Genomic DNA, 22701 nt, shown 5'->3' on the forward strand with positions numbered 1-22701 from the left:
CAAATGAAATGCTGTGGGATATGAATGGAACTATATTTTTGTACTTTAAAATTCTTCTTCTTAATAAACTTTTGGATGCATTCCATCAGCATGTCATATGCTCTCTGCTTTAAAATTGCAGTACCCTTACCTTTTTTAGGCATGGTTTAAATAGTTATTTACCACATCTGAAAAATGTAAACAGTAAACATCAGAAAAGCTGTCCGACCTCAAGTGGGTTAATTTAATGGAGTCAGACTGGAAGCCTGTTGTGCTCTGTGGTCCACTCTTACGATTTGCTGGGTTATGGGATTAGTAGTATTTTATCTGCACTACACTGATTTAAGGAGAAGGATGTGTCACTTTAATAGAGCTAGCCCTTTATCATTCTACTGTTTCTTGTTTGTTTCAATAACATCATCTATCACAAGGCAGCTTTACAATGCCTGGAATCATTTCAACACATTATAGCTTGTTTACTTCTTAATTTGTTCCTATGTTTCCACAAAACATTGATCACATTAACAGGAACTCCATTTTAAGATTTGACTTCTGGTCTATAGTGTGTGCTAGTTGCAGGTGTATTCTTAATGACAGTATTAGTGTCATTGTGATGATATCCACAGCCTACACTCAGCCTATATCTGCTGATCTTGTTCTATTCTGTGCCTTTATGGGGAAAAAACTTTGTGTTTGAAAGTGCTATACTGAGACTGTATCTAAAATCGGAATCTGGAAATGAGTGGGGATGAATCATCAGTGGACTGCATTTTTCAGTATGCCATAGATATCTTGCTGCCTCTATGCATTAAACAAAAGATATGAATGTGTCAGTGAGTTCCTTGCAGTCATACACTAATACATGTGTTCTTCAGGTGACAAACAAAAAGCCAGCAAATAGGCATTTAGACTTATTTGCAAAAGTCATATTTTCAGATGAAATTATTTTAATGAAATTTTTAGTTCTGAATATAGTGTAGTCTTTTAGCAATATGACTAGTATTACCAACATTTACTTTATCTTCGAAATGATCAATTTTTCCATAAATCCCAAAAACTTTTCAGTTCATAAACATATTGATTCTTTGCAGAGTTTACAACAATTTTATAAAATAGATTCTTAGTAGTTTATTTTTTTATGTTAGAAAATACATCATGTATGTAACCCAAGTTTCTATATATATATATATATATATATATATATATATATATATATATATATATATATATATATATATATATATATATATATATATATATATATATATATATATATATATATATATATATATATATATGTCAAATGAGCGACATAAAAAGAACAACATTCACTATATTGAAACGAAACCATCGACATTGCAAAACGTCGACACTACATTTATACGTAAGTACAGTGCTAACATGGGTCCTGCAAGGGGGAAGTAAAGGATATGATATGACACTGTACCCATACTACTTCCCCCTTGCAGGACCCATGTTAGCACTGTACTTACGTATAAATGTAGTGTCGATGTTTTGCAATGTCGATGGTTTCGTTTCGATATAGTGAATGTTGTTCTTTTGCGTGTCGTTCATTTGACATGAACCCATTGGAAAGGGGATGGACATTTGGAATCAGCTAATGGAGGTTTATAATTGATTGCAAGAAATCTTTTCTTACCAGTCACATATATTTTACCTTTTGCATTGTCAGACAAGTCTTTTCTAGACATTTTAATGTTTTCAGTTTTTAACTGGTCCTCATGCTTAATTGTGTGCTCATAAATATTTTCAAATCCTTCTTTAGACACCACTACTCTGCATTGCTCTTCAATTTTTAAATGAAGCACATTAACTTTTTCCTGTTAAATTTTCAGTCTTGGGTGCAGGATCCTACAAGTGAGACAGAGAGGCAATATGAATAGTTACGGAGAAGGATTGTGAAAGGTTAAGTGAAACAGGGCAAATAACAGCCATAAAGAAAATAGCCAGGGTGGTAGTGATCACAAAAGAGGGGGGGGGTGCAGAGGATGGAAGCAGGGAATTACAGACCAATCTCAATAATATGCAGTCATCAAGGTGATGACAAAAGTGTCATCAATGAGACTAGATGTGATTCTATTGAAAACAATACAAATGGGGCTAAGTGGTTTTGTGAAAGAAAGAAAATGTACTAACAGAGTTTATGGAGAGAGAAGAGCACAAAGATGGGGGCAGGGAGGGATTGTCACTTTTGATCTGCAAAAGGTCTTCAACATAGCCAAATTGGAATTTCACTCAGGCGGACTAGAATAAATGACCAATTGGAACATTTTAAAGGAATGATTGAGGCAATTTACACTGAACCAGAAAGGGTGACAATGGTAAATAGAGGAGCTCCCTAGGCACTAAATTTGGGAGGGGAATCAGTCGTGGGGGGCTCTCTTTGAAAGACTTCTTGCAAGTCATAAAAGAGCTGTCAGCTGAAATGAGGAAAAAAAGCAGAACTGGAAGGAATAGCAGGAGTACAATCAGGTTCCTAGTGTACGTAGATGACTGCATGCTTATGCCAGAGAATGCTGAGATGGCCATAGAAGCAATAATATTCTGTATGGTTTGAAAGGGCCTCACTGCTTAGATGTAACCAGAAAAAGGCACCGGTAGTCAGGACAGGAGAAAAAACGGGAAAGGGAGGAGTGGCACACATTCAAGAGTGTGAATACCCTAAACATCTCAAGAGTATATGTTAGATGCACATTAAGTGATACAATACAATACAAAAAAGATTGGAAAAGGGGACAGAAAAAATACAGAGGGTTTTGGAAAGAGGAGGTCATAAAACATATACATAATTAGGCATAATAAATGTGATTAGACTAATGATTCTCCCGTTTATGTGCATATACTAACAAACCTGACCGTGTATGCAATGCAAACCAAAAATACTAAAAGTACAGAAATAATTTTAATAATGGATAGAGAACATGAAAGGGAGAAAGGTCTCAAAAACAAACTAAGACTGAGTATGAAAACAGGAGGCTGGGGACCCCCTCACATACACCTCATGTCTTAGCATATAATCTGCTTAGGTAAATAAACAGTAAGGAGGGGATCAAAAGACAAGGTCAAAGAGGGTAATTATAATGGTGGAAAAATATGAAAGAAGGAATGCAGGGACACTAAAGAGATGGGACAACATGACATGTGGTCAAGTAAAATAAAGACATATAAATGGAAGGGAGATGGGGCATTTTTATAGTGAATAAGAAACAAATAGAAAAAAAAAAAAGAAGAAAAAGGGGATAAGAGGAGAACTGGAGGTTAAAAATGTGAGGAACACAAGGACAGATAGTGCTAAAATCTCTACAGAAAGAAATATAATATTTTGGATTTACACTAAATTAATGGTTGCTATACACCAGACTGAGACAAAAAATAGCTTAAGAAGAAAGAGGAAGTATAAACCCAGAAAAAGAAAGGAATAAAGGGAAAGGAAAGCCCATGAGAAATGGTAAAAACAGGGGAAAGGCCAAAGCAGAATGATTTATTAAAGTGCAGGAAGCTGCAAATAAGGATCAGGAAAGCACTGGAAAAGGCAGAAGGATGACAGACTTGGGAAGCTGAATGGTGAAAAGTGCTATAATAACATCCGAGATGCAGAAAATGCATGTGGTTGAAGATCAAGTATTACAGATGACATGTATCTCACATGAAAAAGATTATATAAGAAGGGAAGGAAAACAGACTGAGGATGATGGAGATGCATGACAAGAAATCAGGCATGAAATATACATTCTGGGAGTATACTTGGATGCAAAAGATCTGGACAGAGGCTCTGAAAATCTGGAAGATGATATATGGAAAACAGGGACAAAACATCTGGGAATTTTGCATGTGGACTATAGGGAATGAAAGGGGTGAGCAAAGAGGAAAAAGAAATGTGGGCAATAAGGCTAAATGCAGCAGAGGTGAACAGACTAATTGCCAGAACCTGGATAACAAGGGCCAAGTGTCAGAAAGGGCAGCTGGACATGAGATTTCTAGGCAGTGTAATGCAAAGTATAAAGCAGAGGGACATGAGATGGGTGTGAGAAAAAAAACAAAGGGGAAAATGGAAGGAGGTAATGAGTTACCACGGGTCAAAAGGGGGGAATAAGGGAATGAAAATTACTAGAACAGTAATGACAAGCACTGAACCACTGAGGTAGAATAAACAAGTGCACTGTGCATGAGGATTGCTCCATACGTAATTGTGAAAGGATATGGACTAATTGGTGCATGTTGACTGGCTCACCCCTTTTTAGAAAGCTGACTTTTTACAGACACATATTTGCATGTATCTTCTAGCCATTGTTCCAATTTTATTGAAAGGATTAAAAAAATGCACATTTAAACTATCAAAGCATATGCCAAATTATATTATGTATTTATTTATTTATTTTACATTTGTTTACCGGAAAAGTCCAACCGGAAAAGCTGCTCTTTGTCAGTGGAGGCCCAGGAAGAAAAGCTCCAATATGATCATTATAAAATAATAAAATACAAGCACACATTATAATATCAATATAGGAACAAAGCAGCAATAAATACAATACATAACAATTGTTTCACAAAAATACTAGTCATTACAATTAGAATAAGACCACTCATCACATTACAAAACATGTTGAAAGCAATTTTGTGGCAATTGTTTTTAGCTAGGTGTAAAAGAGATAAAACACATTTTGAATATGTGAAAGAAAACAAAAATAGTTATTTTTATAAGCATATTTTAAAAAGTGCAGCTGTGACTTTTGGGATGAATCACACAATACAAAGAACAGAACACCTCAATGGTCATATACTATAGTGTGGATTCATCTAGCATTAGGAAAATGTTTCTGAAAAATTGAAATATATTACAAGGTCATTTGGAATTGCTTAAAGTGGTATGGCCAAACATAAGGCTGTGCATAAAACATCTCAAAACGTAAAAACATTTTATTGACTAAAATTGACCTAGTTAGAATTGATTTAAATAAAAGAAAATATGCACTTTTGAATGCAGAAAGTATACTCAGTGCATATGCATTAACAGTGACACCTGCATCACACCTAAACATTTAAAATGGTTATTGGATCTAAAAACATATTACTGTTGTACTTCTAAGCAGTTTTGTGTGTGTGAATGGTAATGGTAATTTTATTAAGAAGGTGAATTATAAATATGATATAAAAATTAGAAAAGATTGGCAAAATCTTATATAAACATTTACTTATCTGTGACAGTTTCAGAAAGATTAATCATTTTGTTTTAGATGATGAGTAGTTGATAATGAAAGGTGGAGATATGATTACATTATTATGGATCCTGAGATATCTGAGGTTACATTCCTCACGTTCTAGGTCTGAATCATGTAGTATTAATTAACAGCATCTTTACTTTGAAGTATCAACCAGAAGATGTTTTTTGCAGCTCCAATTTGTTTATTTTATTTATTTATTTATTTATTGGGTGCACTGCACTTGTTCATTTGATGTTCACCTTTATATGCAAATTTGTTCAAATGAATATTCATTGCTTCTGAAATTCTGTAGCAGAAAGTGTTAACAAAAAGACTGATATTTTTTCTAAATTCAAGCCTGTCATCTGTGTTGTTAGTAGTAGTATTTATTTTGTTATTTTCATTGTTCATTGTTTGTTTTTAATTAAACAATTAAATAAGACAACTTAACAATATTAAATCATTTTTCTAATGTGCATTACATAAAAAAATGAAAGATTAAATTCCACTAATGCCATGCTCATTGCATGTAACTTTTTTAATTATATCTATCCATTGCATCAGCTTCTTGTATTATTTTCCAATTAAAGATCTGACCTTGTTTATAAGCAAGTTCCTGACATTTAAATGCTTTTCACTTTCAAATGATTGTCCTCATCATGTAATTACTTTATTTAGTAAGTCCTTGATAGCATTTTAAAGTCAATTTGATGGATGAACATATTTGTCAATGTCTGTTTTTTTTTTCTTTAAATTTCTTCTCCTTCACTGCATTGTAATTTAAAGTAAGGCATATTTTACACAACCCTCTAAACTGAAACACTACCATTTTTTTTCAATAGTTAAGTATTATTGGCCCTAAAAGTTTGTTTCAATATTTGTAAGCATTTCAAGACTCTCTACACAATTAGCAAACAAAATATTTTTAGAATGCAATTTCAGAGAAAGAAGTAACCTATTTTCAGGGCCAGTCAGTAAATCCTGTGCATGTTTGCTATATTTGTCAAATACTTTGTCAGTCATAACAGCCATAAGAGTAGATGATATTATAGCAATAACCCATGCCTGGGTGTGGGTAATGCTGGATTTACCCACGGTTGGCGTGGTTTGGTCCTGAGGGCGAAGCCCGAGGGACCAAACAAAGACAACCGTGGGTAAATCCAGCATTACCCACACCCAGGTGTGGGTTATTGCTATTATACCATGGTGTTAGTTTGTTTTGTATTATGTTTGTATTGTTGTTATTTATGTTTTTGTTTGCTTTTTTTGTATTCTTCCACTTTTTGTGAGATAAAATAGTCCACACTTTCAGTTTGTGTTTATTCTTTATTTCTGTTTTAATTTAAATACATGTTATTTTTTAGTTTTTCAGGAAATGTTAGGAAAGGGCTAGGTGGTGCTTGGTATAATATAGTTTAAGCAGTGTAGAAGTTTATAACGTGTAGTTATGTTTTAGTAGTTATAGGTATGTTGAAATGTGGTGTAGTTTTAATTTGTATTAATTTTTTAAAATATGTACTTTTACTATTTGGTCACTAGATGGTGGTGTTGTATGCGCTTTTATTAGATGTATGCTGATGTGGACGTTCGGTATGGTGTGTGTTTTTGACTTTGTGAGGGATGTGTGGTGTGTTTTTAGTATGTACATTTTTGGAGTTGTCTGTGTATAGGTATTGTAGGGAATATAGGTAAGTGAATGGTTTTATGAGAATGCTTGGTTTTATTGTGTTATAAGTGGTGGTTATGTAGTGTGTGTGTGATGTATTTGCGACTGCATGACTTTTATTTTTTTAGTGTTCGAGGTGAGGGAATGAGGAGTGTAGTATGGAAATTGGTTAGTTTTCTGTGTTTTCGTTAAATTGTTGTGTGTTTTGGGTATTAGATTTACTTTACTTTACTGTTTATTTGCTGTCGCCGCATGATATTTAGCGACCGGACTTTTTGCGTTGTTTCTTGTAAGATTTACTATGTGCACGCTGGTTGGATTAGCCAATCAGCATGCACGTTTGTCTGGTTTGCGATGTTCGCATGGTATAATAAAGGATTCACATCATCAGATAAATTTACTATAAATAAATATCCATCCATTTTAAAATAACTGTTAATGGAACCATCCTAAGTCCCAGAAAAGTCATAGGGATAAATATTAAGGAAGTGCTGTAAAATCCATATTATACAGATGACAGAACTAGAAAAAAGAGAAAGAGACAAGCTTGTATTGAAAAATCAGTATGGATCACAATTTATTGAAAATGTAATAAAAGCTGCTCAAATACATATTTCTTTTAATAGTGACCCTGTTGAAATAATTGTATCGCCATCATAGAAAGACAGTCACCTCTCCAAGGATGCCGTTTGTTCCTTCATATTGTACACAAGAAGCTCAGAATAAAGTGTTTGTATCATGACTGTGGGGGCTATCTGCAGTGCCTTAAAGTGCATAATCTGTCATTTCCATCACAGACAGAAAACACTCTCCACAAAAAAGATTTTGGCTATCCATCTGAGACTCACAATCCTCAGGGCAAACCTGAGACAAAGAACAGTCCAATCTGTCAAGAATTGTGAGGTTAGATTCTATCTCTCCAATCATTTTGAAAATTATAATTTGATTTTGTCAAAAATATTGAATTGCAAAACCTATTGTTTCATCTTTAAAACAATTTGGCAGTAGAACTTCACTCATTTCCATCACAAGCACACTAATTGCTTATATAATCTGACTCAGAAATCAGTGTACCCCAGAATATGGGTAATACTCTGAGATACCACATTACTGAAATGTATGTATATGATGTTTCAGTTATCCTATATCAGCTACACCAAAAAGTACAGATAGTTTGAGGTTTCAAAAAAAAAAAAGTTTACAAATATTGATCTTTTCTTTTGGAATCAAATCTTTTGAGAGAGAGAGAGAGTAAAGTACTTAAAAGAGAGGGTCTATATTATGTAATTGAACTTTCAAAACTTTGAATCCCATATGTTCGACAACATATGATCGAAGTTTGAAAGTTCAAATATATAACAAAAAAAAAAAAAAAACTTACCTTAACGGTGCACCCCTGTGCCCCCCACACCCCCCTACTTAAATATACCAACTCCAAGATCGCACTTCAGTGCCGAAAAGGGAAATTCTCCCATTCTGCACTGAACGGCGCCATTATGCTTAACCTTCAAACACTTGAAATGTTGATCATATGGTGTCGACCATATGACGTTCGACATTTCAAGCATTCGAGGTTCTAATAGGAACCCAAAAGAGATTATTCAATGGGGAAAACTGGCCTATATTCAAATTAACAATGTGTAATCTCTGAAGTACATATAATGTCAGATATGATCTGGACAGAATATGCATTCATTCTTGGTTTTCTAGACAATCTCAGAACAAATGCTGAGATAGGTAGATCATATTTAGCCAAAGTATATAAAATAAATAAGAATTTTTAATGCTGTAGCAAATATAATTACTAGGGTTATGCTCAACTTTGACTATAACACATTAAAAACGATGTCATCTTTATTATGATTTTTCTCTTGGAAATTTCTATACAGATGACTTACTTCTCCTCATATAATTGAAATTGTTTGGAGACAAAGCCAGAGAGGCAAGATTACATTGGTTTGGACATGTGCTGAGTAGGGATGCAGGATATATTAGGAAAAAGATGCTAAGGATGAAGCTGCCAGGTAACAGGAAAAGAGGAAGGCCTAAGATAAGGTTTATAGATGTGGTGACAGAGGACATGCAGGTGGTTGGTGTGACAGAGCAAGATGCAGAGGACTGGAAGAAATGGAAACTGTTGATCCACTGTGGCGATCCCTAAAGGGAGCAGCCGAAAGAAGAAGAAGATATGCAAAAAGGAGAGTATTGGTTGCTGGAACTGAAAATCATTGATCAAAGCTGACTGGTAACACATGGCTTATGAATGTAAAGTTCTATAGCTTTTTTTATGTTTGACTCTTTTGGGAAAACACAATTCTTTCCTGCAACCATTGTGGTCTCGTAAATATATGCTAACATCATTTAGTGTTGTTTAGTGCTCCAGTTCCTAGATATGTATATTATGTATCAAAGCTTCAATATTCATTTCCTGGAGTAGATTAATAATAACCATGGAAATGTCGACAAAGAATTGGAAAAATTAGGCTATGCTTTCATTTTCAGAATTTATAAATATTGATACTGCTGTGTATTAAAAATAAATGTGGACTATTAAGCTGTAAAAAAATCATCACAGAATACAAGTACAAGATAAAATTGAATTAACAGAGTAACATTGATCTTTGTTCTATTATTAATTTATTGTGTTTGCCTTTTTAATAAATTTTAATGATATATATTTATCATCTGGGACCAGATTCAGAAAACCTTGCCACATTATGATAAGTGAATTAACACAAACAGCAGCCATGTGCAGGGCTTGAGCAATTCATTAAACAATGTTAGAGGCTACTACAGCTTTAGTAAATGTATATGTGCATGAGGCTCTTTTTTCTGCTGCCATGAAAAATGGTGGACAATGTTGCCCGCAAAAGTTCAGAGTCATCCAACTGTGCTTAACAATTCATGGACTTCGTGACACCGACATTGTGGACCAGAACCATGTAGATTGGGACACCATTCCAGACAGAAACTATAGACATGTGTCATCCTCATCTGCAGCTCAGTGGGAGACATACTGTGCTTATTCCTGTGGATACTAAGGTATGTATGGCTTTACATATATTAGTTATAGGGACCTTTCAGTGACCTACGGGGGACACAGTGGAGGTATTTCAGACATCTGCCTAGATAATATTCTGTTCCTTAATTCCACGTTTAAACATGTGGGGACTATATGTGGTTTCCATGTATCCCAGAGAAGACAGCCAACATCATGTGGGATTTCTATGATATAACCCATTTTTCTGAGGTACTGGGGACCAGAGACTATACCTACATTGAAATAAAGGCCTTATATGATGAAGTGGATAGAAGGTACATGAATCAGAAAGGATATCAGTCTATTAACTGTCAGATGGTCTGTGATGCACAGGTCATCTGTAATGTACAGGGTATCAGTTACACTGTGCATGCAGGGAGGGAGAAAATTATAATGACTCAGATATAGCTCTTCTCCAACCTGTAGTGATGGTTTGTAAGGATTGACTTACCATAGGGGCAGCTTTTTAATAATGATGACTATACCCTGAAACCCTGTCTCCTAGCACCCATAAGAAATCCATAAAAATCAAACATAGCATGGGTTCAGCTGTACCCAATTTCAAACAAGAAACATCACTAAGAATGCATATGGACTGCTGAAGGCATGCTTTTTCTGCCTGTATTTATCCAATGATCCCCTGCAGGATGATCCTGACACATATGCAAAAATAGTGTCTGTGTGTGCAGTGCTGTGCAATATTATACTTGGGAAGAATTTACAGAAGGGTGGGAACTTTCAGGGGGAGCAGTTCCTAGCACAGCAGGCAGCAGAAACTGAGTTAAATGAGGAGTCAGAGGAAGATCCAGCAGAAGTGGATAAGCGTGCTAGAGGGTGGCAGGCACAGTATGGCATGGCACAAGCAAAATGACAGTGAACTGCATATAGCTTCAGAACAAAGTAAATAATAGCAAGGCAGATACACTATAGTAATGATGCATGCAGAATCAATACCAGGTTGTGCTTACTCATGCACAGGCCGGTTGCACTCTGCATTAGCTATAAGCAACCCAAGGAATTATGTATAAAGGACATGGTACAGTTATCACCATTTGCACAGTTGGAGAAGGGATCACAGAAGTGCAGGTTTTTCACAGGGGAATGTGTGAGTATTAGTTCTGAAGACTATAAAAGTAAAACTATCTCTTCTGCGAAATGTCAGTACTTTCATCATCATCAACCCCCTTTTTCCCATTTTTTTCTACATGGGCTCAGGGTGTCATGTTAACTGTCACCATCTCTCTTGATTTAGTGCTACACTCCTGCCTTCATCAACACTCATGCCTGATGGTCACAGCTTGTCTCTCACACAATCCACCCACCTCTTTGCTGGATGCCCTCATTTCCTCTTACCTCCTTCCTGTCTGTCCCAAATCTTCTTCAACAGATTGTCTTCTGCTTTTTTGCACATGTGCCTGAACCACCATTATCTGTTCTCTTTGATCTCTTCTGCAATTGGAGCTACTTTGGCCTCTGCTCTTATGTCCTCATTTCTTCATCTGTCCCACAGTGTGCATCCTATCACCCATTAATTTCCATCACCTCTAGCTTCCTTATCTGCCCTGCCTTTACTTAGCTAGGTTTCTGTACCATACAGTAGTAATGGTCACACCACTATTTTGTGCACCTTACTTTTCAGTTTCTTTGTCATTCTTCTGTCATACACTACATCTGAAATTCTATGCTAGTTGGCTGCAGCCCCCCTGATTCTAGCTTTGACCTCTTGATTCAGACTGCCCTTCTCCTCAACAACCCCTCCCAGATAGTTGAAGCTGTTAACCTGTTCCAAGGTCTTCACTTCTATCTTAACTCTCAGCTTCTTCTGATTTCCCCAATTTGCTGCCATTACCACTGTCTTATCAGTACTTAGTTTCATCTCATATGCCTTCAGTTTTGTATTCCATTCTCCTATCCTTTGCTAATGTTCTTACACAGAGTCTGCCTGCAAAGCCGCACCAGCTGCATACAGAAGCTTTGTTGATTGTCCCCTCTGCCCTGTTTGCTAATGTAGTCCATCACCAATATGAACAGGAGTGGGCTCAGAGCTGAACCTGTAAACCTACTCTCAAGGGGAACCCCTCCATGAGACCAAACTCAGTTCGTATTTGAGTCATTGGGTCCTTGTACATAGCCTGCACTAATTCTACCAATGTTTCTGGGACTTTGAACCACTACATACTGCCCAAATCAGCTTTTTTGGGATCTTGTCATATGCTTTCTCCAAGTCTAGGAATGCCCAGTTGGACTCTTTCCTCATCACTAGCTTCTTCGCAACTATCTGTCTCACTGCAAACATTGGGTCAGTTGTGCTGCATCCTGATCTAAATCTGAACTTCTCACCTCCCATCTTACTTTCTACTACTCTGTGTATCTGTCTATCAATAACCCTCTCCAGAACGTATACCCAATGTGAAATCCCTACTCAAAACCAGAGATAAAGTCTGGGAACAATACTGTAAGACCAAATCCCATATAACTAAATAAACCTTCCTAGAACTCTGAAATAAAGCAAAAAAAAAAAAAAAAAAAAAAAATTAGACAAAAGCAACTACTATTACAGCATACAGAATAAACATCAAAATAACACTCAAAAATTCTGGGCAGCAGTTAACAATATATTGCATCCTGGAAAAACCACTCCCACCCCAACAACACCATGAACTTAGCCACTCATTTTAATACTTACTTCACAGAATCAGTTCAACAAGTTGCAATAACCCAGACCAGCCTCAACCACACCCCTCCTACCCCAAACCAGAACAGTCTACACCCTCTCAAAAGCAACGTCCAGTTTACACTAAACCCAGTCTCTACTAACACTATCAAAAAAGTACTAAATAAACTTAAGCCCACTACCTTAGCTGCCGACAGTCTCCCTGCTGACTTCCTGCAAATTGCAGCAGTAACAATTGCATACCCTGTATACATACTTATAAACAGGTCATTATCTAAAGCTTACATCCCACCATCTGGAATATCTCCCATGTCTTACCCTTACACAAAGGCGGTACCTCCACCGAACTAACAAACTATCCCGCAACTGCAATTCTATCTCCTCTTTCAAAAATTCTGGAAAGGGTCATATACACCCAACCTATGGACTATCTCCTTATACACAAGGTCCTATCTAATACCCGACATGGTTTTTACCCCTCTCACAGCACCACTACATCCCTACTGTCCTTTACTAACACAGTTAACCAGCACAGAAACAATGGTCAATTTACATCAGCCATATTCCTGGACCTGTCCAAGGCCTTTGACATGGTCAGCCACTCCAAACTCATCTATGTCCTCTCCTCCCTTAGCCTCAGTCACCCCACTATCACGTGGTTCCAAAGTTACCTAGCAGAATGTCAACAGGCTTTCACCCCTTCTCTCTGTCACCTTAGGGGTTCCCCAAGGCTCCATCCTTGATCCTCTTCTTTTTTTCTCTTTTTACCAACCAGCTCTACTCAGCTACACCCCAGGCATCAGTGGTTCAGTATGCTGATGACACTACCCTGATTTGCACAGCTTCCTCCCTCAAAGACCTCCATACCATTACTCAAGAGTCCTTCGTATCTGCTGAATCCTGGTTCACTAGTTCCCAACTTATCCTAAATCCCAACAAAACAAAACTTCTCTACCACCCAACCAGATACACCTCCCCATCCACAACCTTTAGCATCCTCTCTAAAATAAACCTATTATCACCTCAACAAACGATAACACATTACTAGGAGTGGAAATTGACAATAACCTGAAATTTGATATTTACATTGCTCAAGCCATTAAAAAAGTTCACAAAAAACTAGGTCTCCTATATAGAAACAAATAACACAAAAGCCACCATTGCTAGAACCCACTTACTCTCAACTCTTCTGTATGCCTCCTCAATCTTAACCAACCTCTGCAAGACAGATCTAGCAAAACTCAAAGCCTGTTACAATAAAATTTCCAAGTATGCCACTGATGCCTCATACAAGTCACATCACTGCTCATCACTTAAGCAGCTCAATTGGCTTGAACTCCTTCAACTTCTTCTCTTTAATCAACTTACCTTCACCCACAAAATACTCTATCAATCAGAAAAAAAACCTGTGCTCAAAGATATTATTCAGCCATATTCCTCCTCAAGACCCCTTCACTCCAGCAACAAATCACTTCTACACACCGCCAAAGCTAACAATTCAGCAGGTGAATCACTTTTTCCCAACTATATCTCCCAACACTGGAATAAGCTACCTAACTCACTAGTAACTAACTCCTCAACACTTTAATTTAAAAAACTTCTAAAAACGCACCTTACTAATACCTGGCTTTGCACTTGCAACTCCCCTGGATAACCTATTCCTCCGTTTCACTCTATTATCATTACTCTTAATCTACTAGCATGATCTACCACTTATGGTAGTTTCACTTTAACTCTACATAATCATTTGGATATCCACTAAATGTAAACAACCATTTTTATGTAAATTAATGTTGCTTGACTTATTGGGTCTGAAACCACTATCTTGTATGTATTTGCTTCTCACCTGGCTGTATTTGTTTCTGTACTGTACGTATTTGTTACTCTTGGAGGTTTTCTCCCCGAGCCTCTGCTGAAAAAGGACCTGTGTCCAGCTGGACTTTCTCTGTAAACAAATGTAAAATAAATAAATAAATAAAATGTGACAGGAGTTTGATACCTCTGTACTGCCCACAGTTGTGGATGTCCACTTTGTGCTTGTACACTGACATGAGTATGCTTATTCTCCAGTCATCTGGGATATGCCTTTCTCTCCACACTGCTATGTGTACCCTCAGGAAGAATTTCTCCCCCATCTCACCCAGCATCTTTATCATATCTGCTGTGACCTCATCTGAGCCTGCTGTTTTCCCTGACTTAATTTTCCTTAGTGCTATTCTTACTTCTCCTAGGGGAGGGCTCCTCTTCTTCTCTCATTGTAGGCTTTGTCTGGAGTAGTACCACTTCTGTGGGGGTTCTTCTTTTAGAAGCTGCTAGAAGTACTCCTTCCATCTGCCTTTGATGTCCTGTGGGCTGGTGAGCAGGTTATTGCTGGCATCCCTTATGAAGGGTACCTGATTAACTTCTTTTATCTTTCTGTCTTTGACCTGCAACCTGATATAATTTATTTGTGCCACCTACTATGCCACTTTCCAGAAGCAGGTAGAGTGCCTCCGATGCCCGATTCTTTGCTATTGCAATTCCTTTCTTAGCTTCTTTGTTAGCCAACCAGTATTCCTTCCTAGCCTGGTCCATCTTTTCTATGTCCCACTTTTTCCTGCACTCTTTCTTTCTTTTGATGACTTCATGGGCTTCTGTATTCCACCACCATGTTTTCTTATGTACCTTATTTCCATACCTGGATCAGCTATATATCTGTTCTGTAATCCTCACACATGTTGTTTTGAGGTGCTGCCATTCTACTTCAGCTCCACCTAGTTCCTCCTCTTCTTGGGGTGCTAGTCAGTACTTTGTGTGGCCTTTAATGTAATACTTGCTGAGAAGGGCTAGTGTTAGTTGAGGTATGTGATATACTACGGGCTGTGGTGGTATGAGTGTGGATCTGCAGGGACAGAGCCTAATCAGTAACTGTGGCACAGTGGTTTGGTCTACTTGACAGGTACAGGGCATGTCTGGCAGAGAGTTCAGCATTTAACACACATCCCTGCAGGCTGGATCTAACAAAAGTTGCACTTAATGTACCATGACCCTTGCTATATGTTGGTGTGCTGTGTACCCTGGAGCAATGTCTGCTGTGAGATGTGCCATTGTAACAATGGCCAGAATCATGGGAGTAGACAGCTCCACAACATGTCACTGTAGAAGTTTTAACATCTTAAAAGCAGGATCTTGGTCATCCATGTCCAGGTTGGTTATCATATGTGGATGTAGCATATGACATCACCTTATGCTTGCAAGTGAGTCAGAGAAAATACTGCATGTTCCAGTGTGTGAATGAGTCTATTCAAGCAATCATACATACGGTACATATACTCTTATAAGTCATTGTGTACACCCTGCATCATCCTCACTCTCTCCTCCATGGCTGTGGTGGTATTATCTTGTGCTTCTCCGATGGTCTTTCACAAATACTGTGTTGCAGTGACTGACACATCAACCTCAGGGGGAGGGCGGTAACCATGTCTCTAGTGAGCACCATTACTCAATCTCCTATGTGGACCTCTCTGCCTGAGTGCTAGGTGTAGATTCCAATAGTTGCCTACTGGGAGCAAGCACACTTTCCTGGTCCCTGGTCTATGTTCCATGTCTGTGAGGTATGACTAGCTTGGGTATCAACACTACCAGTATCCTTTTTGGCCATATACCATGCTGTTTGTACACCTGAGATTTAAATATTTGTAACTACACTGGCACGAAGGCTTATTGAGCATATTGCTATTAAACAATCACAGACCATTACAACTGATCAAGGAGACCATAAGTAGATGAAAGAAATGACTGGGTTGTTCTCTAAGTGTGAGCTCATAGGTTCATAGGTTTATGGGGGTTTACTAGGCTACTGACCACAAGGGCATTTTTAAACCTAGCCATGTATCCCAAATCTCTGAGAAATTTTGATATCCTTGATGAATGTAAACAGGGGTTTGGAAGGTGAAACATTTACATGCAGGGGCCTGGAAGATGAACCATTTACAGGTTACCTCTGACCATAAGTGACACAGGTGTCAAACCAGGGATGAATTTCCTGTTAACCATCCAATTGTCCAAGTTGCACTTGAATTGGGTTAGGGAGGAGCTCTGCATCACATGGATGGGAAGCCTGCTCCATAGATAGGGTAGTCTCTGGGATACATACCTGTCTCTCCTGCAGGTCCTACTTATATCACAGGTAAGGTTTAAGTCTGTAGAACCAGTAATTCTGGTGCTGTTTATTTTGTGGATATGCAGGAGGTCCATCAGTGTAGGCTCTGACAATGCCCTGTATGCCAGGCATAGATTTTCTGCTTCAAAAACCTGTAGGAGACAGAATACAGGGCTAGGGCCTTGAGGTAGTCTGCATAAGACATTTTACTTTTGCCCTGTATTCTTTTAGTGAGGAACCTCTGTGGCTGTTCCAATTGTTGGATATGCCTGGTTAGGTGCATACCAGAAAGGGGCGTTGTACTTAATGATACTTCTGATGAATGCTGAATACAGTGGAACAATGACTTTCTTAGACTTAGATGCCATACCTTTGTTTATAAGTTGCACAACATAGAACAATTTCCTCACTACTGTAGACACATGATGGTCAAGAGCTAGATTATTATCTATGTGTGTTCCTAAGGCCCTGACTACTGGGTCAATATCAAAGGAGTGTCTTGCCAATATGATAATTAACAGGGGTGGATGACTTCCCAAAGGTACTATTATGCATTTCTTGGCATTTAGTTTTAGTTCATGGCTCTGATACCAGTTGTTTGTTTGTGTCAGCCCCTCCTGGAGAACATTTGTGTCAGTGTGGGATTCAGTGACAACTCTTCATTTGCAATCATCTGCAAACTTTGTCAGCCAGAGACCACTGAAATTGGCTTTGACTTCAGAGAAATAAAATGCCAAAAAGGAGTGGTCCAAGGACTGATCCTTGAGGGACTCCACTTATGATTGGCCTCTGTGTAGAGGTGGACTCCCCAATTCTAACTTCCTGGGTCCTGTCTGTGAGCCAGTTGGCTATCCACCGGGTGTCATATGAGTTTGTACTTAACCTCTTGAGTTTGTCAGCAATGCCCGAGTGGGGTATTATGTCAAATGACATGGCCAGGTCAAGGTAGGGAGTGTGAACCATTTTCCCTCAACCATTGCTTTAGTTACCTTCTCAAAAAAGCCCACCAGGTTGAGTAGGCATGATCTGCCCCTGACGATACCAAACTGGGTTGGGTCCAGTGTCTGGAGGTTTACTATATCTCTACTGATCATTTCCATAGCTTTACATATAAGACTAGTGAGACATATGGGTCTGTAGTTTCCAGGGTCTGTACACGGCCCACCTTTGTGCATAGGGATGACTGTTGCTGTTTGTCATTCATGAGGCATGAAGCCTGTGTGGAGGCTACAGTTAAACAGTAATTACAGAGGCCCTGATAGATATGATTCAAGCTATTTAGAAGGCATCCAGGGATATTGTCTGCATACATTGATGCAGTGTTCTTGGTCTTAGAGAGAGCATTAAAGATCTGTTCCCTAGTGATAGTAGGGGGGAGTCATATTTGATGGTATTTCCTAAGGGATGGTTGAGGGGGAAAGAGAGGTAAAGTTGGAGCTGAATTTATCAGCCAGTAGGTTTGCTATATCTTCTGGCTCACTATAGGTGGCTCCATTTACAATGAGCTCTCTGTATTTCATTTGAGGTTTCTGACATAGCTAAAGAATGATTTGTGGTTGTCCTTGGCCTGGGAGGCCAAACTTACCTCAAATTTGGCTTTAATAGACTTTATTTGTCCTCTGAATTGTTTGTTTAGTTTGATGAGAGTGCTTTCATCCTGAAGGGTGCTGTATTTTTGCCAAGATTTTCTTCCTTCTGTTATATAGCCTATTGAGTTTGTGATTCCACCAGGGTGGCTTGTTTTTTGAGTTAGTTCTGCACTTCATCCTGGTGGGTACAGTTGCCTCTATGTGACTATTAACATGATTGTACAGGGTTTCTGTGAACAGTTATGCATAGGCAGTAGTTTTCTCAGGGTTTATGGGGTCTTGAAATTTTGCTAGATTATCTCTTAATAGCAGGAGGTTATCCTTAGAGTAGGTCCTGAATATTCCAGGTTTAGCTGGGGGTCCAGGTTTTATTTTTACTTCAATGGACACCATTTTGTGGTCTGACCTTACCAGGGAAGGCATTACAGCAGGGGATGTGCAGCACTCTCCCATATTAGTGAGGACCAGATCCAGTATGGTTGCACACCTGTTTGGTGTTTTGACTATCTGGTCCAGGGAGTTTTCATTTACAAAATCCAGGAATCTCTGTGCCTGTACATTGTGTCGTATAGGATGGGCTTGTCTCCCACTAAACTTAATAATCCTGCAGCTGTACCCTTGCAATCTCTCTCTCAATGCACCTTCCCCAAAACACTTAGAAATACTGACAAGGATGCATGTTATTGTCAATAAGATGAATTATATTTAAAAGCCATCATAATACAAATTAATGGACTTATTAAAAAGTATCACTTACCTTGTACAAGTAGAGATATTTTTGCTGAAGTAATGGTTTGTTTCGAAATTCACCTTTTGCGGGCATCAAACTATGAGCTCTGCAGGTTTCTTCTGCAGCATGATGAGAATATGACTGCTGTAACACTCATATCATGCAGATTCACTTGATTGGATAAGATGATTATATCAATTAGGGATCAACTCATTATTGTTTCTGAATCACTCAATTAACATGACCTGCCCATCATCACACTCAGGTTGTCTTGATAACATGCACATTCCTGGGGCCCTGTGGTCAGCACTTTGCAGATGTGATCCAAGCCATGCTGTTGTGGGGGTGGGGATGGGGGTGGTGGTGAGCGGTAAGTTCATATTCAACTGTCTGTAGATGGAGTCATTGTAGTGACCGATTTCTTAACACTATACACAGCAATTGAGGACTGATGTGTTTGGCATCTTAAAGTGTCGTCGTGAGCTACAATAATACAGTACCCATATTTTCTGAGTTTACCATGTGTAATGCAAATGAAATGCCCAGTGATGCCTGTCATTGAGCAATAGATGGAACAAATGATACCTGATTTGGACACCAAATCTCGGCTCTTTTTCCCATGAGATTCTTCTAGATAAGTTATCATGGCTGGAGAAGGAGTGGCTAGTGCTCCTTTTAGAGTGCAGAGGTGGTTTGTGTGCGAAGTTCCATCAGGATTATAACCAGAGGCATATGTAGGAAGTCGATAAACAGCCTCATTATAAGAATGAAGGCTGGAATAGTTTAGAGCAGGCTGTCACTTATAACTGTCATCCGATGCATAGAGTAATAGTGCTATGATAATTACAGTGACATGAGGTGGTGCAATCCTGACTGTCATAGCTGATGGGAGTTATGCACTGTAAGTAGAACTTATGTTAGTTACTCATTTACACTGTCACAGCATGCCATTCACTTATACTGCACAGTGCACTTTCTACCTATAGCCACTGAAGTAGGCAGCTCCATAGGAGAAGAATGAAGCACCTAAGAGAACACAGGGTGAAAATTCTTCCTTCCTATTCTCTTGCTTTTAATATCAGCAGTGGTAGGGATTAATCCACAACATGTATACCTTTCGTACATCAGTGCCAGTTATGTCATAACTGCCAATTCTCAAAGGTATCAGTATGACTGTGTAATGTTAACATTGTGTTTGAGCATGCATCCTGTCATATATGTTGATAAATGAGTCAGGATTTTAAGGTTGTGCTCTCACATTGTGAGAATGCCTATGGGTTCAATCCACCTCCAGGTATTATCATGAAATATTTCAGCTTTATATTTCTCTCTGATTAAGCTAAATATACATTAGATGGGGAAAATAGGTATAATCAATACTTTTCAGTGGGTGGACAAATTTGTCAATATAGCTATTTCCTTTATTTATAACATGCAAGTGAAATGTTTATGCCAGAGCTGCATAGTCTCTTTGTCTGCATACATTTGTCTCAGGCATTATTACAACATCTTGGATTACAGATAGCTGCTAGTGTATCTAAATAGCTTATCATGTTAGTTTTCTTTCTGGTAGAATGTAGATGATGATGGCTGTTGATTCAGGTTCCCCTCTTAGATGTGTATGATAACAGCCATGTAAAATTGAAAAGTGCTTTTTGGTCATTCATAAAATCATTTTCAGTTTTTTATTGTATATGTACTTCTATGTCCTCACCCTCATTGTTGCTATCCTATTACATACATTTATTTTGTTTATTATTTTGTTTCTTCCCATTTATTTCACTATTGTATGCAGCAACATTATGATTTGCACTGATTTCTCTGGCAAGGCATGTCAGCACCTCACGGCCCACGCATCAGGTGGCAGCTGCAGCACCACAAGAAGTACCCAGCACATCTGGTTCTCAGCCTGCCACAATTGCCTCCAAACCTCTTGTCCTACCTGTACCATCACACTTCAGATAGCCATGCACTGGATGCTGGGACAGTTGTACCTGCCAGAAGCAGTGCCAGTGGAAGTGACACCTTTGTCATCCACTGGTACCTGGCAGAAATTGTGGGGAAGATTATTAACAGGAGGTCTGATGCCTGAATTGTCCAGATGGAGAACCTCCTCTTGTGATCTGTTGAGCCACAGCCCTCTCTGGCATTGATTCTACCATCTGAGACAGGGTCCAATGGTGACAGTCACCAAATTGATGAGAAAGCTCCCATTTGGTCTCAGATGGTAGAGACAGCAGCTGAAAGCAAGAAAATAATCAGCAAAAACTGTGTAAATGCAGTCAATGGCTAAACAATGCAACAACGAAAAACCAACCTACTTTATCCCCCAAACTCATGCTCCCCTCTCTTTTGTATCCATGTCCACCTCTGGTGGTTGTTCAGTCCTCTAGTCATCTTTGATTTCCCTCTGTTCATATGATATCTCCTTCATCATTACATTCCTCCTCCCTCATCATGTAACCACACACCCTGGCAGTTACAAATTTCTTCCTCTGCTGCCTATACTAAACGTCTTACCTCCCCCAACTTTTCTTCTCTTTATGAATGGGCACCTGTTCCTATGAAAAAAACAAAACAAAAACAAATTACCCCACCTCCATCCTGCTCATTACTTAGTTGCTCACCTTCTTTTCTCTCTTCTGGTTTATTCCCCTTTTCATTTCTTCTTTTCTTATATTCCAATATGCAACTTTTAATCTGGTCAGAATAAAGACACCTCCCACAAACCCATACAGGGCTTCCGCATCACTTATTTATGTGATGATACTGTGTGCAACAGGTCACAAAGAGCAACATTGATACTCATGTACAACTGACAAGGACACTGCTCACTGTACTGCAATGATTAAGTACAACCACTGTCATATACTATGTCTACTGGTCTCAGCTGGTATTGGGCACACAAATGAGCTGAGCATCATTGCATGGTAGTGATCACATACAACACAGGGCAAAGCCGACACCTTTAGTGCAACTGCTTCAGAATGAAAGTGCTTGTAAATTAAGCACTTTGTACAGTGAAAGTGGAGAAAAATGTAGGTTCAAACCCATAAGGGATGTATGCATGTTGTCTCTATTATTCTTTCATTCTGTAAGTGTGTAACAAATCCCCTGTTATGTGTATCACTGACATCTTTAGTGTGACTGCTTTAATAGCTTTTTTTCCTTCAGTAACTTGAGATTGATATGTACATGTTTCATAATACCTTATTCATTGTCTTCCACATCCCTGATTGTTTCACCACCTCAGTTTGCAGTCGTCTTTATTATATTTGTTTGTTTGTATAGTCATTTTGTCACTATTATTATTTCATTCTGTAAGTATGCAATGTGTGACTCTATTACCTCCACTCCCCCTACACTCACTTTAATCATACTTCTCTTACTACCTTCCAAAGGTGTCTTTCTCTGCATATGAGTATCATTGGGTCAAAGAAATAGATCACCATACCTTCCTTATGACCATGTAGGGTGGCCACAAACCTTCTTTCTCTTGCTGCAAATATGCACATGGGAGCAAGCAAAATATCCATGAGGCCTGTGCACCACAGATGAGCACTCCTGCTGTTCTTTTCCCGTAAAGCTGCGCTAAACTCTTGCAACATCTTCCCAAAATTCCCTGCTGCGGCGGTGACAGGGATCTTTCATGAGCTGCTC

At 38.5% G+C, this 22701-nt stretch overlaps 1 protein-coding gene across 1 annotated transcript in view; it reads right to left on the reverse strand.

Annotated features, from left to right (window-relative positions):
• LOC122797654 (copine-4-like) overlaps positions 1–22701 on the reverse strand; it is a 1365845-nt gene that overhangs the window by 272964 nt on the left and 1070180 nt on the right. The window lies entirely within an intron of this gene.

This window comes from Protopterus annectens, chromosome 3.part1, assembly GCF_019279795.1.
Source record: "Protopterus annectens isolate FY-2018-M chromosome 3.part1, PAN1.0, whole genome shotgun sequence".
Classification (NCBI taxonomy): Eukaryota; Metazoa; Chordata; order Ceratodontiformes; family Protopteridae; genus Protopterus; species Protopterus annectens.